At 46.3% G+C, this 16,087-nt stretch overlaps 11 non-coding genes across 11 annotated transcripts; all 11 read right to left on the reverse strand.

Moving 5' to 3' along the window:
- Positions 1 to 61: 61 nt before the first annotated feature.
- LOC142281255 (U2 spliceosomal RNA) lies at positions 62 to 252 on the reverse strand. Its single transcript, XR_012743384.1, has one exon. It is a non-coding gene; the product is annotated as a U2 spliceosomal RNA (small nuclear RNA).
- A 1,387-nt stretch (positions 253 to 1,639) lies between these two features.
- LOC142281267 (U2 spliceosomal RNA) lies at positions 1,640 to 1,830 on the reverse strand. The gene has a single exon (XR_012743395.1). It is a non-coding gene; the product is annotated as a U2 spliceosomal RNA (small nuclear RNA).
- A 1,387-nt stretch (positions 1,831 to 3,217) lies between these two features.
- LOC142281273 (U2 spliceosomal RNA) lies at positions 3,218 to 3,408 on the reverse strand. The gene has a single exon (XR_012743401.1). It is a non-coding gene; the product is annotated as a U2 spliceosomal RNA (small nuclear RNA).
- A 1,387-nt stretch (positions 3,409 to 4,795) lies between these two features.
- LOC142281274 (U2 spliceosomal RNA) lies at positions 4,796 to 4,986 on the reverse strand. Its single transcript, XR_012743402.1, has one exon. It is a non-coding gene; the product is annotated as a U2 spliceosomal RNA (small nuclear RNA).
- Positions 4,987 to 6,373: 1,387 nt separating this feature from the next.
- On the reverse strand, positions 6,374 to 6,564 carry LOC142281276 (U2 spliceosomal RNA). The gene has a single exon (XR_012743403.1). It is a non-coding gene; the product is annotated as a U2 spliceosomal RNA (small nuclear RNA).
- A 1,387-nt stretch (positions 6,565 to 7,951) lies between these two features.
- LOC142281256 (U2 spliceosomal RNA) lies at positions 7,952 to 8,142 on the reverse strand. The gene has a single exon (XR_012743385.1). It is a non-coding gene; the product is annotated as a U2 spliceosomal RNA (small nuclear RNA).
- Positions 8,143 to 9,529: 1,387 nt separating this feature from the next.
- LOC142281257 (U2 spliceosomal RNA) lies at positions 9,530 to 9,720 on the reverse strand. Its single transcript, XR_012743386.1, has one exon. It is a non-coding gene; the product is annotated as a U2 spliceosomal RNA (small nuclear RNA).
- Positions 9,721 to 11,107: 1,387 nt separating this feature from the next.
- On the reverse strand, positions 11,108 to 11,298 carry LOC142281258 (U2 spliceosomal RNA). The gene has a single exon (XR_012743387.1). It is a non-coding gene; the product is annotated as a U2 spliceosomal RNA (small nuclear RNA).
- A 1,387-nt stretch (positions 11,299 to 12,685) lies between these two features.
- LOC142281260 (U2 spliceosomal RNA) lies at positions 12,686 to 12,876 on the reverse strand. The gene has a single exon (XR_012743388.1). It is a non-coding gene; the product is annotated as a U2 spliceosomal RNA (small nuclear RNA).
- A 1,387-nt stretch (positions 12,877 to 14,263) lies between these two features.
- On the reverse strand, positions 14,264 to 14,454 carry LOC142281261 (U2 spliceosomal RNA). The gene has a single exon (XR_012743389.1). It is a non-coding gene; the product is annotated as a U2 spliceosomal RNA (small nuclear RNA).
- Positions 14,455 to 15,841: 1,387 nt separating this feature from the next.
- On the reverse strand, positions 15,842 to 16,032 carry LOC142281262 (U2 spliceosomal RNA). The gene has a single exon (XR_012743390.1). It is a non-coding gene; the product is annotated as a U2 spliceosomal RNA (small nuclear RNA).
- Positions 16,033 to 16,087: the final 55 nt, after the last annotated feature.

Raw genomic sequence — 16,087 nt, forward strand, 5'->3', positions numbered from 1 at the left:
CATTAAATCGGGCTAATATGAATCAGGTGAATTGAGTTCTGCTTTTGGAAACTGGGTTAAGAAGGGGTGCACCGTTCCTGGAGGTACTGCAATACCAGGTCAATGCGTGGAGTGGACAGAGCAAGCTCTTTTTCCATCTCCCTGTTCTAAAAATCCATTTAATATATGGTCCCCAGATAGGGGACGTATCAGATATTAAACTGATAAGAACAGATACTACACTTGATCTTAGCCAAAAGGCCGAGAAGCGATAACCAGAATTGGTTTGGGCCTCGAGTGGCACCCTGGCCTATGCCGGACACATCTTAGGGAGAGAGAGCGAGAGGGAGACAAACCCACGCCTACACAAGACATTTTGTCACCCAAGCCAACCCTTGAAAAGGCTGCTTTGCAGAGCAAAAACAAGAAGAATGGTGCGTTTTGCAGCCGCCGCCCACTGCAATGAATCTGAATAACTCCTCCTTTAGGGCGCAAGCAACTCCCCTCCCCCTTGCAGTCTTTCCAATTCACGATACAAAAAGACGGACAGGACAGGTTGCCTGACTTTCCGTCACTGCCACCCTTTGCCATCCTTACCCGTAGAAAGCCCTTTCATCATCCCCAAACCCTAATCTTTTCCCTTTCCTTCCCAGCCCCCAAACCCTGCCCTCTGTACCTTTCTCACCACCCGCTTCCCTTCTCCTGTCATCCCCCTACCACCCGGGAAAAAAAGAGATTGCCCCCTCCTTCCACTAGCCCACCCTCCCACCCAAAGAACAACTTCTTCTGCGCAGCTTGTTTTCAAGGCAGCAGCGCTATTGTGATGTCATCGGGGGGCATTGTGACAAGCCGCCAGTGTTCCGTCTCTTCATGTTGTGCACAGTTCAAACGGAAAATACATCAACAGGCAGACTACAGAAAAGCTTACTATCAAAGGTTAGAGGGGGGCTTTCTCAGAGGGCTTTTTACAGTTTTTCTATTCCCAATTAGCCGTTTAAGTGTACTTATTGAAAGTAGTAATTCTTTCATAGGCCGCCCTTTCTTAGTATTTGACGTTCCTTATATTGCGGTATGAGGCTTCGCAGTAGGTTGCAAACATTCATCACCCATGACTGTCCCCAATTGAGCTCAGAAGCTCAATGTCTATCATGACCTCTCTTTTAGAATGTCCAAGAGCAAGCAAACTATTCCTCCAGGAGAGGGCGCCAACAGACTACTAAAGAGATCATCATTACTCAAAGAAAACCCCAAAAACCAATGCATGATAGGAATAAACAGGTAACTTTCTTTGGAGTGGAAGCGGAGAGATCGCACCAGATGCCAATTCTAGATCTTATCACACCTGTGGTCACTGCAGCAGCAGGTGAATCCACTTTGTCCAAAAGGGATCTATTCCATTCAATTGCAAATGATCTAGATAAGACAGAGAACTGCAGCACGGGGACATAGCCGAGTTGGTCAGGTTGAGTGGTGATGAGTTTGCTATTTGGATGAATAAAGAAAGTCAAAAGTGTGAAAGATAAAAAACAAAAGGAGGAAGTGTGAAAAGTGAATGGGCCAAATTGAGGTGCATATGAAGACGTATGCTTTCTTCCAATTCATTAAATCGGGCTAATATGAATCAGGTGAATTGAGTTCTGCTTTTGGAAACTGGGTTAAGAAGGGGTGCACCGTTCCTGGAGGTACTGCAATACCAGGTCAATGCGTGGAGTGGACAGAGCAAGCTCTTTTTCCATCTCCCTGTTCTAAAAATCCATTTAATATATGGTCCCCAGATAGGGGACGTATCAGATATTAAACTGATAAGAACAGATACTACACTTGATCTTAGCCAAAAGGCCGAGAAGCGATAACCAGAATTGGTTTGGGCCTCGAGTGGCACCCTGGCCTATGCCGGACACATCTTAGGGAGAGAGAGCGAGAGGGAGACAAACCCACGCCTACACAAGACATTTTGTCACCCAAGCCAACCCTTGAAAAGGCTGCTTTGCAGAGCAAAAACAAGAAGAATGGTGCGTTTTGCAGCCGCCGCCCACTGCAATGAATCTGAATAACTCCTCCTTCAGGGCGCAAGCAACTCCCCTCCCCCTTGCAGTCTTTCCAATTCACGATACAAAAAGACGGACAGGACAGGTTGCCTGACTTTCCGTCACTGCCACCCTTTGCCATCCTTACCCGTAGAAAGCCCTTTCATCATCCCCAAACCCTAATCTTTTCCCTTTCCTTCCCAGCCCCCAAACCCTGCCCTCTGTACCTTTCTCACCACCCGCTTCCCTTCTCCTGTCATCCCCCTACCACCCGGGAAAAAAAGAGATTGCCCCCTCCTTCCACTAGCCCACCCTCCCACCCAAAGAACAACTTCTTCTGCGCAGCTTGTTTTCTAGGCAGCAGCGCTATTGTGATGTCATCGGGGGGCATTGTGACAAGCCGCCAGTGTTCCGTCTCTTCATGTTGTGCACAGTTCAAACGGAAAATACATCAACAGGCAGACTACAGAAAAGCTTACTATCAAAGGTTAGAGGGGGGCTTTCTCAGAGGGCTTTTTACAGTTTTTCTATTCCCAATTAGCCGTTTAAGTGTACTTATTGAAAGTAGTAATTCTTTCATAGGCCGCCCTTTCTTAGTATTTGACGTTCCTTATATTGCGGTATGAGGCTTCGCAGTAGGTTGCAAACATTCATCACCCATGACTGTCCCCAATTGAGCTCAGAAGCTCAATGTCTATCATGACCTCTCTTTTAGAATGTCCAAGAGCAAGCAAACTATTCCTCCAGGAGAGGGCGCCAACAGACTACTAAAGAGATCATCATTACTCAAAGAAAACCCCAAAAACCAATGCATGATAGGAATAAACAGGTAACTTTCTTTGGAGTGGAAGCGGAGAGATCGCACCAGATGCCAATTCTAGATCTTATCACACCTGTGGTCACTGCAGCAGCAGGTGAATCCACTTTGTCCAAAAGGGATCTATTCCATTCAATTGCAAATGATCTAGATAAGACAGAGAACTGCAGCACGGGGACATAGCCGAGTTGGTCAGGTTGAGTGGTGATGAGTTTGCTATTTGGATGAATAAAGAAAGTCAAAAGTGTGAAAGATAAAAAACAAAAGGAGGAAGTGTGAAAAGTGAATGGGCCAAATTGAGGTGCATATGAAGACGTATGCTTTCTTCCAATTCATTAAATCGGGCTAATATGAATCAGGTGAATTGAGTTCTGCTTTTGGAAACTGGGTTAAGAAGGGGTGCACCGTTCCTGGAGGTACTGCAATACCAGGTCAATGCGTGGAGTGGACAGAGCAAGCTCTTTTTCCATCTCCCTGTTCTAAAAATCCATTTAATATATGGTCCCCAGATAGGGGACGTATCAGATATTAAACTGATAAGAACAGATACTACACTTGATCTTAGCCAAAAGGCCGAGAAGCGATAACCAGAATTGGTTTGGGCCTCGAGTGGCACCCTGGCCTATGCCGGACACATCTTAGGGAGAGAGAGCGAGAGGGAGACAAACCCACGCCTACACAAGACATTTTGTCACCCAAGCCAACCCTTGAAAAGGCTGCTTTGCAGAGCAAAAACAAGAAGAATGGTGCGTTTTGCAGCCGCCGCCCACTGCAATGAATCTGAATAACTCCTCCTTTAGGGCGCAAGCAACTCCCCTCCCCCTTGCAGTCTTTCCAATTCACGATACAAAAAGACGGACAGGACAGGTTGCCTGACTTTCCGTCACTGCCACCCTTTGCCATCCTTACCCGTAGAAAGCCCTTTCATCATCCCCAAACCCTAATCTTTTCCCTTTCCTTCCCAGCCCCCAAACCCTGCCCTCTGTACCTTTCTCACCACCCGCTTCCCTTCTCCTGTCATCCCCCTACCACCCGGGAAAAAAAGAGATTGCCCCCTCCTTCCACTAGCCCACCCTCCCACCCAAAGAACAACTTCTTCTGCGCAGCTTGTTTTCTAGGCAGCAGCGCTATTGTGATGTCATCGGGGGGCATTGTGACAAGCCGCCAGTGTTCCGTCTCTTCATGTTGTGCACAGTTCAAACGGAAAATACATCAACAGGCAGACTACAGAAAAGCTTACTATCAAAGGTTAGAGGGGGGCTTTCTCAGAGGGCTTTTTACAGTTTTTCTATTCCCAATTAGCCGTTTAAGTGTACTTATTGAAAGTAGTAATTCTTTCATAGGCCGCCCTTTCTTAGTATTTGACGTTCCTTATATTGCGGTATGAGGCTTCGCAGTAGGTTGCAAACATTCATCACCCATGACTGTCCCCAATTGAGCTCAGAAGCTCAATGTCTATCATGACCTCTCTTTTAGAATGTCCAAGAGCAAGCAAACTATTCCTCCAGGAGAGGGCGCCAACAGACTACTAAAGAGATCATCATTACTCAAAGAAAACCCCAAAAACCAATGCATGATAGGAATAAACAGGTAACTTTCTTTGGAGTGGAAGCGGAGAGATCGCACCAGATGCCAATTCTAGATCTTATCACACCTGTGGTCACTGCAGCAGCAGGTGAATCCACTTTGTCCAAAAGGGATCTATTCCATTCAATTGCAAATGATCTAGATAAGACAGAGAACTGCAGCACGGGGACATAGCCGAGTTGGTCAGGTTGAGTGGTGATGAGTTTGCTATTTGGATGAATAAAGAAAGTCAAAAGTGTGAAAGATAAAAAACAAAAGGAGGAAGTGTGAAAAGTGAATGGGCCAAATTGAGGTGCATATGAAGACGTATGCTTTCTTCCAATTCATTAAATCGGGCTAATATGAATCAGGTGAATTGAGTTCTGCTTTTGGAAACTGGGTTAAGAAGGGGTGCACCGTTCCTGGAGGTACTGCAATACCAGGTCAATGCGTGGAGTGGACAGAGCAAGCTCTTTTTCCATCTCCCTGTTCTAAAAATCCATTTAATATATGGTCCCCAGATAGGGGACGTATCAGATATTAAACTGATAAGAACAGATACTACACTTGATCTTAGCCAAAAGGCCGAGAAGCGATAACCAGAATTGGTTTGGGCCTCGAGTGGCACCCTGGCCTATGCCGGACACATCTTAGGGAGAGAGAGCGAGAGGGAGACAAACCCACGCCTACACAAGACATTTTGTCACCCAAGCCAACCCTTGAAAAGGCTGCTTTGCAGAGCAAAAACAAGAAGAATGGTGCGTTTTGCAGCCGCCGCCCACTGCAATGAATCTGAATAACTCCTCCTTTAGGGCGCAAGCAACTCCCCTCCCCCTTGCAGTCTTTCCAATTCACGATACAAAAAGACGGACAGGACAGGTTGCCTGACTTTCCGTCACTGCCACCCTTTGCCATCCTTACCCGTAGAAAGCCCTTTCATCATCCCCAAACCCTAATCTTTTCCCTTTCCTTCCCAGCCCCCAAACCCTGCCCTCTGTACCTTTCTCACCACCCGCTTCCCTTCTCCTGTCATCCCCCTACCACCCGGGAAAAAAAGAGATTGCCCCCTCCTTCCACTAGCCCACCCTCCCACCCAAAGAACAACTTCTTCTGCGCAGCTTGTTTTCAAGGCAGCAGCGCTATTGTGATGTCATCGGGGGGCATTGTGACAAGCCGCCAGTGTTCCGTCTCTTCATGTTGTGCACAGTTCAAACGGAAAATACATCAACAGGCAGACTACAGAAAAGCTTACTATCAAAGGTTAGAGGGGGGCTTTCTCAGAGGGCTTTTTACAGTTTTTCTATTCCCAATTAGCCGTTTAAGTGTACTTATTGAAAGTAGTAATTCTTTCATAGGCCGCCCTTTCTTAGTATTTGACGTTCCTTATATTGCGGTATGAGGCTTCGCAGTAGGTTGCAAACATTCATCACCCATGACTGTCCCCAATTGAGCTCAGAAGCTCAATGTCTATCATGACCTCTCTTTTAGAATGTCCAAGAGCAAGCAAACTATTCCTCCAGGAGAGGGCGCCAACAGACTACTAAAGAGATCATCATTACTCAAAGAAAACCCCAAAAACCAATGCATGATAGGAATAAACAGGTAACTTTCTTTGGAGTGGAAGCGGAGAGATCGCACCAGATGCCAATTCTAGATCTTATCACACCTGTGGTCACTGCAGCAGCAGGTGAATCCACTTTGTCCAAAAGGGATCTATTCCATTCAATTGCAAATGATCTAGATAAGACAGAGAACTGCAGCACGGGGACATAGCCGAGTTGGTCAGGTTGAGTGGTGATGAGTTTGCTATTTGGATGAATAAAGAAAGTCAAAAGTGTGAAAGATAAAAAACAAAAGGAGGAAGTGTGAAAAGTGAATGGGCCAAATTGAGGTGCATATGAAGACGTATGCTTTCTTCCAATTCATTAAATCGGGCTAATATGAATCAGGTGAATTGAGTTCTGCTTTTGGAAACTGGGTTAAGAAGGGGTGCACCGTTCCTGGAGGTACTGCAATACCAGGTCAATGCGTGGAGTGGACAGAGCAAGCTCTTTTTCCATCTCCCTGTTCTAAAAATCCATTTAATATATGGTCCCCAGATAGGGGACGTATCAGATATTAAACTGATAAGAACAGATACTACACTTGATCTTAGCCAAAAGGCCGAGAAGCGATAACCAGAATTGGTTTGGGCCTCGAGTGGCACCCTGGCCTATGCCGGACACATCTTAGGGAGAGAGAGCGAGAGGGAGACAAACCCACGCCTACACAAGACATTTTGTCACCCAAGCCAACCCTTGAAAAGGCTGCTTTGCAGAGCAAAAACAAGAAGAATGGTGCGTTTTGCAGCCGCCGCCCACTGCAATGAATCTGAATAACTCCTCCTTCAGGGCGCAAGCAACTCCCCTCCCCCTTGCAGTCTTTCCAATTCACGATACAAAAAGACGGACAGGACAGGTTGCCTGACTTTCCGTCACTGCCACCCTTTGCCATCCTTACCCGTAGAAAGCCCTTTCATCATCCCCAAACCCTAATCTTTTCCCTTTCCTTCCCAGCCCCCAAACCCTGCCCTCTGTACCTTTCTCACCACCCGCTTCCCTTCTCCTGTCATCCCCCTACCACCCGGGAAAAAAAGAGATTGCCCCCTCCTTCCACTAGCCCACCCTCCCACCCAAAGAACAACTTCTTCTGCGCAGCTTGTTTTCTAGGCAGCAGCGCTATTGTGATGTCATCGGGGGGCATTGTGACAAGCCGCCAGTGTTCCGTCTCTTCATGTTGTGCACAGTTCAAACGGAAAATACATCAACAGGCAGACTACAGAAAAGCTTACTATCAAAGGTTAGAGGGGGGCTTTCTCAGAGGGCTTTTTACAGTTTTTCTATTCCCAATTAGCCGTTTAAGTGTACTTATTGAAAGTAGTAATTCTTTCATAGGCCGCCCTTTCTTAGTATTTGACGTTCCTTATATTGCGGTATGAGGCTTCGCAGTAGGTTGCAAACATTCATCACCCATGACTGTCCCCAATTGAGCTCAGAAGCTCAATGTCTATCATGACCTCTCTTTTAGAATGTCCAAGAGCAAGCAAACTATTCCTCCAGGAGAGGGCGCCAACAGACTACTAAAGAGATCATCATTACTCAAAGAAAACCCCAAAAACCAATGCATGATAGGAATAAACAGGTAACTTTCTTTGGAGTGGAAGCGGAGAGATCGCACCAGATGCCAATTCTAGATCTTATCACACCTGTGGTCACTGCAGCAGCAGGTGAATCCACTTTGTCCAAAAGGGATCTATTCCATTCAATTGCAAATGATCTAGATAAGACAGAGAACTGCAGCACGGGGACATAGCCGAGTTGGTCAGGTTGAGTGGTGATGAGTTTGCTATTTGGATGAATAAAGAAAGTCAAAAGTGTGAAAGATAAAAAACAAAAGGAGGAAGTGTGAAAAGTGAATGGGCCAAATTGAGGTGCATATGAAGACGTATGCTTTCTTCCAATTCATTAAATCGGGCTAATATGAATCAGGTGAATTGAGTTCTGCTTTTGGAAACTGGGTTAAGAAGGGGTGCACCGTTCCTGGAGGTACTGCAATACCAGGTCAATGCGTGGAGTGGACAGAGCAAGCTCTTTTTCCATCTCCCTGTTCTAAAAATCCATTTAATATATGGTCCCCAGATAGGGGACGTATCAGATATTAAACTGATAAGAACAGATACTACACTTGATCTTAGCCAAAAGGCCGAGAAGCGATAACCAGAATTGGTTTGGGCCTCGAGTGGCACCCTGGCCTATGCCGGACACATCTTAGGGAGAGAGAGCGAGAGGGAGACAAACCCACGCCTACACAAGACATTTTGTCACCCAAGCCAACCCTTGAAAAGGCTGCTTTGCAGAGCAAAAACAAGAAGAATGGTGCGTTTTGCAGCCGCCGCCCACTGCAATGAATCTGAATAACTCCTCCTTTAGGGCGCAAGCAACTCCCCTCCCCCTTGCAGTCTTTCCAATTCACGATACAAAAAGACGGACAGGACAGGTTGCCTGACTTTCCGTCACTGCCACCCTTTGCCATCCTTACCCGTAGAAAGCCCTTTCATCATCCCCAAACCCTAATCTTTTCCCTTTCCTTCCCAGCCCCCAAACCCTGCCCTCTGTACCTTTCTCACCACCCGCTTCCCTTCTCCTGTCATCCCCCTACCACCCGGGAAAAAAAGAGATTGCCCCCTCCTTCCACTAGCCCACCCTCCCACCCAAAGAACAACTTCTTCTGCGCAGCTTGTTTTCTAGGCAGCAGCGCTATTGTGATGTCATCGGGGGGCATTGTGACAAGCCGCCAGTGTTCCGTCTCTTCATGTTGTGCACAGTTCAAACGGAAAATACATCAACAGGCAGACTACAGAAAAGCTTACTATCAAAGGTTAGAGGGGGGCTTTCTCAGAGGGCTTTTTACAGTTTTTCTATTCCCAATTAGCCGTTTAAGTGTACTTATTGAAAGTAGTAATTCTTTCATAGGCCGCCCTTTCTTAGTATTTGACGTTCCTTATATTGCGGTATGAGGCTTCGCAGTAGGTTGCAAACATTCATCACCCATGACTGTCCCCAATTGAGCTCAGAAGCTCAATGTCTATCATGACCTCTCTTTTAGAATGTCCAAGAGCAAGCAAACTATTCCTCCAGGAGAGGGCGCCAACAGACTACTAAAGAGATCATCATTACTCAAAGAAAACCCCAAAAACCAATGCATGATAGGAATAAACAGGTAACTTTCTTTGGAGTGGAAGCGGAGAGATCGCACCAGATGCCAATTCTAGATCTTATCACACCTGTGGTCACTGCAGCAGCAGGTGAATCCACTTTGTCCAAAAGGGATCTATTCCATTCAATTGCAAATGATCTAGATAAGACAGAGAACTGCAGCACGGGGACATAGCCGAGTTGGTCAGGTTGAGTGGTGATGAGTTTGCTATTTGGATGAATAAAGAAAGTCAAAAGTGTGAAAGATAAAAAACAAAAGGAGGAAGTGTGAAAAGTGAATGGGCCAAATTGAGGTGCATATGAAGACGTATGCTTTCTTCCAATTCATTAAATCGGGCTAATATGAATCAGGTGAATTGAGTTCTGCTTTTGGAAACTGGGTTAAGAAGGGGTGCACCGTTCCTGGAGGTACTGCAATACCAGGTCAATGCGTGGAGTGGACAGAGCAAGCTCTTTTTCCATCTCCCTGTTCTAAAAATCCATTTAATATATGGTCCCCAGATAGGGGACGTATCAGATATTAAACTGATAAGAACAGATACTACACTTGATCTTAGCCAAAAGGCCGAGAAGCGATAACCAGAATTGGTTTGGGCCTCGAGTGGCACCCTGGCCTATGCCGGACACATCTTAGGGAGAGAGAGCGAGAGGGAGACAAACCCACGCCTACACAAGACATTTTGTCACCCAAGCCAACCCTTGAAAAGGCTGCTTTGCAGAGCAAAAACAAGAAGAATGGTGCGTTTTGCAGCCGCCGCCCACTGCAATGAATCTGAATAACTCCTCCTTTAGGGCGCAAGCAACTCCCCTCCCCCTTGCAGTCTTTCCAATTCACGATACAAAAAGACGGACAGGACAGGTTGCCTGACTTTCCGTCACTGCCACCCTTTGCCATCCTTACCCGTAGAAAGCCCTTTCATCATCCCCAAACCCTAATCTTTTCCCTTTCCTTCCCAGCCCCCAAACCCTGCCCTCTGTACCTTTCTCACCACCCGCTTCCCTTCTCCTGTCATCCCCCTACCACCCGGGAAAAAAAGAGATTGCCCCCTCCTTCCACTAGCCCACCCTCCCACCCAAAGAACAACTTCTTCTGCGCAGCTTGTTTTCTAGGCAGCAGCGCTATTGTGATGTCATCGGGGGGCATTGTGACAAGCCGCCAGTGTTCCGTCTCTTCATGTTGTGCACAGTTCAAACGGAAAATACATCAACAGGCAGACTACAGAAAAGCTTACTATCAAAGGTTAGAGGGGGGCTTTCTCAGAGGGCTTTTTACAGTTTTTCTATTCCCAATTAGCCGTTTAAGTGTACTTATTGAAAGTAGTAATTCTTTCATAGGCCGCCCTTTCTTAGTATTTGACGTTCCTTATATTGCGGTATGAGGCTTCGCAGTAGGTTGCAAACATTCATCACCCATGACTGTCCCCAATTGAGCTCAGAAGCTCAATGTCTATCATGACCTCTCTTTTAGAATGTCCAAGAGCAAGCAAACTATTCCTCCAGGAGAGGGCGCCAACAGACTACTAAAGAGATCATCATTACTCAAAGAAAACCCCAAAAACCAATGCATGATAGGAATAAACAGGTAACTTTCTTTGGAGTGGAAGCGGAGAGATCGCACCAGATGCCAATTCTAGATCTTATCACACCTGTGGTCACTGCAGCAGCAGGTGAATCCACTTTGTCCAAAAGGGATCTATTCCATTCAATTGCAAATGATCTAGATAAGACAGAGAACTGCAGCACGGGGACATAGCCGAGTTGGTCAGGTTGAGTGGTGATGAGTTTGCTATTTGGATGAATAAAGAAAGTCAAAAGTGTGAAAGATAAAAAACAAAAGGAGGAAGTGTGAAAAGTGAATGGGCCAAATTGAGGTGCATATGAAGACGTATGCTTTCTTCCAATTCATTAAATCGGGCTAATATGAATCAGGTGAATTGAGTTCTGCTTTTGGAAACTGGGTTAAGAAGGGGTGCACCGTTCCTGGAGGTACTGCAATACCAGGTCAATGCGTGGAGTGGACAGAGCAAGCTCTTTTTCCATCTCCCTGTTCTAAAAATCCATTTAATATATGGTCCCCAGATAGGGGACGTATCAGATATTAAACTGATAAGAACAGATACTACACTTGATCTTAGCCAAAAGGCCGAGAAGCGATAACCAGAATTGGTTTGGGCCTCGAGTGGCACCCTGGCCTATGCCGGACACATCTTAGGGAGAGAGAGCGAGAGGGAGACAAACCCACGCCTACACAAGACATTTTGTCACCCAAGCCAACCCTTGAAAAGGCTGCTTTGCAGAGCAAAAACAAGAAGAATGGTGCGTTTTGCAGCCGCCGCCCACTGCAATGAATCTGAATAACTCCTCCTTTAGGGCGCAAGCAACTCCCCTCCCCCTTGCAGTCTTTCCAATTCACGATACAAAAAGACGGACAGGACAGGTTGCCTGACTTTCCGTCACTGCCACCCTTTGCCATCCTTACCCGTAGAAAGCCCTTTCATCATCCCCAAACCCTAATCTTTTCCCTTTCCTTCCCAGCCCCCAAACCCTGCCCTCTGTACCTTTCTCACCACCCGCTTCCCTTCTCCTGTCATCCCCCTACCACCCGGGAAAAAAAGAGATTGCCCCCTCCTTCCACTAGCCCACCCTCCCACCCAAAGAACAACTTCTTCTGCGCAGCTTGTTTTCTAGGCAGCAGCGCTATTGTGATGTCATCGGGGGGCATTGTGACAAGCCGCCAGTGTTCCGTCTCTTCATGTTGTGCACAGTTCAAACGGAAAATACATCAACAGGCAGACTACAGAAAAGCTTACTATCAAAGGTTAGAGGGGGGCTTTCTCAGAGGGCTTTTTACAGTTTTTCTATTCCCAATTAGCCGTTTAAGTGTACTTATTGAAAGTAGTAATTCTTTCATAGGCCGCCCTTTCTTAGTATTTGACGTTCCTTATATTGCGGTATGAGGCTTCGCAGTAGGTTGCAAACATTCATCACCCATGACTGTCCCCAATTGAGCTCAGAAGCTCAATGTCTATCATGACCTCTCTTTTAGAATGTCCAAGAGCAAGCAAACTATTCCTCCAGGAGAGGGCGCCAACAGACTACTAAAGAGATCATCATTACTCAAAGAAAACCCCAAAAACCAATGCATGATAGGAATAAACAGGTAACTTTCTTTGGAGTGGAAGCGGAGAGATCGCACCAGATGCCAATTCTAGATCTTATCACACCTGTGGTCACTGCAGCAGCAGGTGAATCCACTTTGTCCAAAAGGGATCTATTCCATTCAATTGCAAATGATCTAGATAAGACAGAGAACTGCAGCACGGGGACATAGCCGAGTTGGTCAGGTTGAGTGGTGATGAGTTTGCTATTTGGATGAATAAAGAAAGTCAAAAGTGTGAAAGATAAAAAACAAAAGGAGGAAGTGTGAAAAGTGAATGGGCCAAATTGAGGTGCATATGAAGACGTATGCTTTCTTCCAATTCATTAAATCGGGCTAATATGAATCAGGTGAATTGAGTTCTGCTTTTGGAAACTGGGTTAAGAAGGGGTGCACCGTTCCTGGAGGTACTGCAATACCAGGTCAATGCGTGGAGTGGACAGAGCAAGCTCTTTTTCCATCTCCCTGTTCTAAAAATCCATTTAATATATGGTCCCCAGATAGGGGACGTATCAGATATTAAACTGATAAGAACAGATACTACACTTGATCTTAGCCAAAAGGCCGAGAAGCGATAACCAGAATTGGTTTGGGCCTCGAGTGGCACCCTGGCCTATGCCGGACACATCTTAGGGAGAGAGAGCGAGAGGGAGACAAACCCACGCCTACACAAGACATTTTGTCACCCAAGCCAACCCTTGAAAAGGCTGCTTTGCAGAGCAAAAACAAGAAGAATGGTGCGTTTTGCAGCCGCCGCCCACTGCAATGAATCTGAATAACTCCTCCTTTAGGGCGCAAGCAACTCCCCTCCCCCTTGCAGTCTTTCCAATTCACGATACAAAAAGACGGACAGGACAGGTTGCCTGACTTTCCGTCACTGCCACCCTTTGCCATCCTTACCCGTAGAAAGCCCTTTCATCATCCCCAAACCCTAATCTTTTCCCTTTCCTTCCCAGCCCCCAAACCCTGCCCTCTGTACCTTTCTCACCACCCGCTTCCCTTCTCCTGTCATCCCCCTACCACCCGGGAAAAAAAGAGATTGCCCCCTCCTTCCACTAGCCCACCCTCCCACCCAAAGAACAACTTCTTCTGCGCAGCTTGTTTTCTAGGCAGCAGCGCTATTGTGATGTCATCGGGGGGCATTGTGACAAGCCGCCAGTGTTCCGTCTCTTCATGTTGTGCACAGTTCAAACGGAAAATACATCAACAGGCAGACTACAGAAAAGCTTACTATCAAAGGTTAGAGGGGGGCTTTCTCAGAGGGCTTTTTACAGTTTTTCTATTCCCAATTAGCCGTTTAAGTGTACTTATTGAAAGTAGTAATTCTTTCATAGGCCGCCCTTTCTTAGTATTTGACGTTCCTTATATTGCGGTATGAGGCTTCGCAGTAGGTTGCAAACATTCATCACCCATGACTGTCCCCAATTGAGCTCAGAAGCTCAATGTCTATCATGACCTCTCTTTTAGAATGTCCAAGAGCAAGCAAACTATTCCTCCAGGAGAGGGCGCCAACAGACTACTAAAGAGATCATCATTACTCAAAGAAAACCCCAAAAACCAATGCATGATAGGAATAAACAGGTAACTTTCTTTGGAGTGGAAGCGGAGAGATCGCACCAGATGCCAATTCTAGATCTTATCACACCTGTGGTCACTGCAGCAGCAGGTGAATCCACTTTGTCCAAAAGGGATCTATTCCATTCAATTGCAAATGATCTAGATAAGACAGAGAACTGCAGCACGGGGACATAGCCGAGTTGGTCAGGTTGAGTGGTGATGAGTTTGCTATTTGGATGAATAAAGAAAGTCAAAAGTGTGAAAGATAAAAAACAAAAGGAGGAAGTGTGAAAAGTGAATGGGCCAAATTGAGGTGCATATGAAGACGTATGCTTTCTTCCAATTCATTAAATCGGGCTAATATGAATCAGGTGAATTGAGTTCTGCTTTTGGAAACTGGGTTAAGAAGGGGTGCACCGTTCCTGGAGGTACTGCAATACCAGGTCAATGCGTGGAGTGGACAGAGCAAGCTCTTTTTCCATCTCCCTGTTCTAAAAATCCATTTAATATATGGTCCCCAGATAGGGGACGTATCAGATATTAAACTGATAAGAACAGATACTACACTTGATCTTAGCCAAAAGGCCGAGAAGCGATAACCAGAATTGGTTTGGGCCTCGAGTGGCACCCTGGCCTATGCCGGACACATCTTAGGGAGAGAGAGCGAGAGGGAGACAAACCCACGCCTACACAAGACATTTTGTCACCCAAGCCAACCCTTGAAAAGGCTGCTTTGCAGAGCAAAAACAAGAAGAATGGTGCGTTTTGCAGCCGCCGCCCACTGCAATGAATCTGAATAACTCCTCCTTTAGGGCGCAAGCAACTCCCCTCCCCCTTGCAGTCTTTCCAATTCACGATACAAAAAGACGGACAGGACAGGTTGCCTGACTTTCCGTCACTGCCACCCTTTGCCATCCTTACCCGTAGAAAGCCCTTTCATCATCCCCAAACCCTAATCTTTTCCCTTTCCTTCCCAGCCCCCAAACCCTGCCCTCTGTACCTTTCTCACCACCCGCTTCCCTTCTCCTGTCATCCCCCTACCACCCGGGAAAAAAAGAGATTGCCCCCTCCTTCCACTAGCCCACCCTCCCACCCAAAGAACAACTTCTTCTGCGCAGCTTGTTTTCTAGGCAGCAGCGCTATTGTGATGTCATCGGGGGGCATTGTGACAAGCCGCCAGTGTTCCGTCTCTTCATGTTGTGCACAGTTCAAACGGAAAATACATCAACAGGCAGACTACAGAAAAGCTTACTATCAAAGGTTAGAGGGGGGCTTTCTCAGAGGGCTTTTTACAGTTTTTCTATTCCCAATTAGCCGTTTAAGTGTACTTATTGAAAGTAGTAATTCTTTCATAGGCCGCCCTTTCTTAGTATTTGACGTTCCTTATATTGCGGTATGAGGCTTCGCAGTAGGTTGCAAACATTCATCACCCATGACTGTCCCCAATTGAGCTCAGAAGCTCAATGTCTATCATGACCTCTCTTTTAGAATGTCCAAGAGCAAGCAAACTATTCCTCCAGGAGAGGGCGCCAACAGACTACTAAAGAGATCATCATTACTCAAAGAAAACCCCAAAAACCAATGCATGATAGGAATAAACAGGTAACTTTCTTTGGAGTGGAAGCGGAGAGATCGCACCAGATGCCAATTCTAGATCTTATCACACCTGTGGTCACTGCAGCAGCAGGTGAATCCACTTTGTCCAAAAGGGATCTATTCCATTCAATTGCAAATGATCTAGATAAGACAGAGAACTGCAGCACGGGGACATAGCCGAGTTGGTCAGGTTGAGTGGTGATGAGTTTGCTATTTGGATGAATAAAGAAAGTCAAAAGTGTGAAAGATAAAAAACAAAAGGAGGAAGTGTGAAAAGTGAATGGGCCAAATTGAGGTGCATATGAAGACGTATGCTTTCTTCCAATTCATTAAATCGGGCTAATATGAATCAGGTGAATTGAGTTCTGCTTTTGGAAACTGGGTTAAGAAGGGGTGCACCGTTCCTGGAGGTACTGCAATACCAGGTCAATGCGTGGAGTGGACAGAGCAAGCTCTTTTTCCATCTCCCTGTTCTAAAAATCCATTTAATATATGGTCCCCAGATAGGGGACGTATCAGATATTAAACTGATAAGAACAGATACTACACTTGATCTTAGCCAAAAGGCCGAGAAGCGATAACCAGAATTGGTTTGGGCCTCGAGTGGCACCCTGGCCTATGCCGGACACATCTT

This window comes from Anomaloglossus baeobatrachus, unplaced genomic scaffold (assembly GCF_048569485.1).
Source record: "Anomaloglossus baeobatrachus isolate aAnoBae1 unplaced genomic scaffold, aAnoBae1.hap1 Scaffold_4682, whole genome shotgun sequence".
Taxonomy (NCBI): Eukaryota; Metazoa; Chordata; class Amphibia; order Anura; family Aromobatidae; genus Anomaloglossus; species Anomaloglossus baeobatrachus.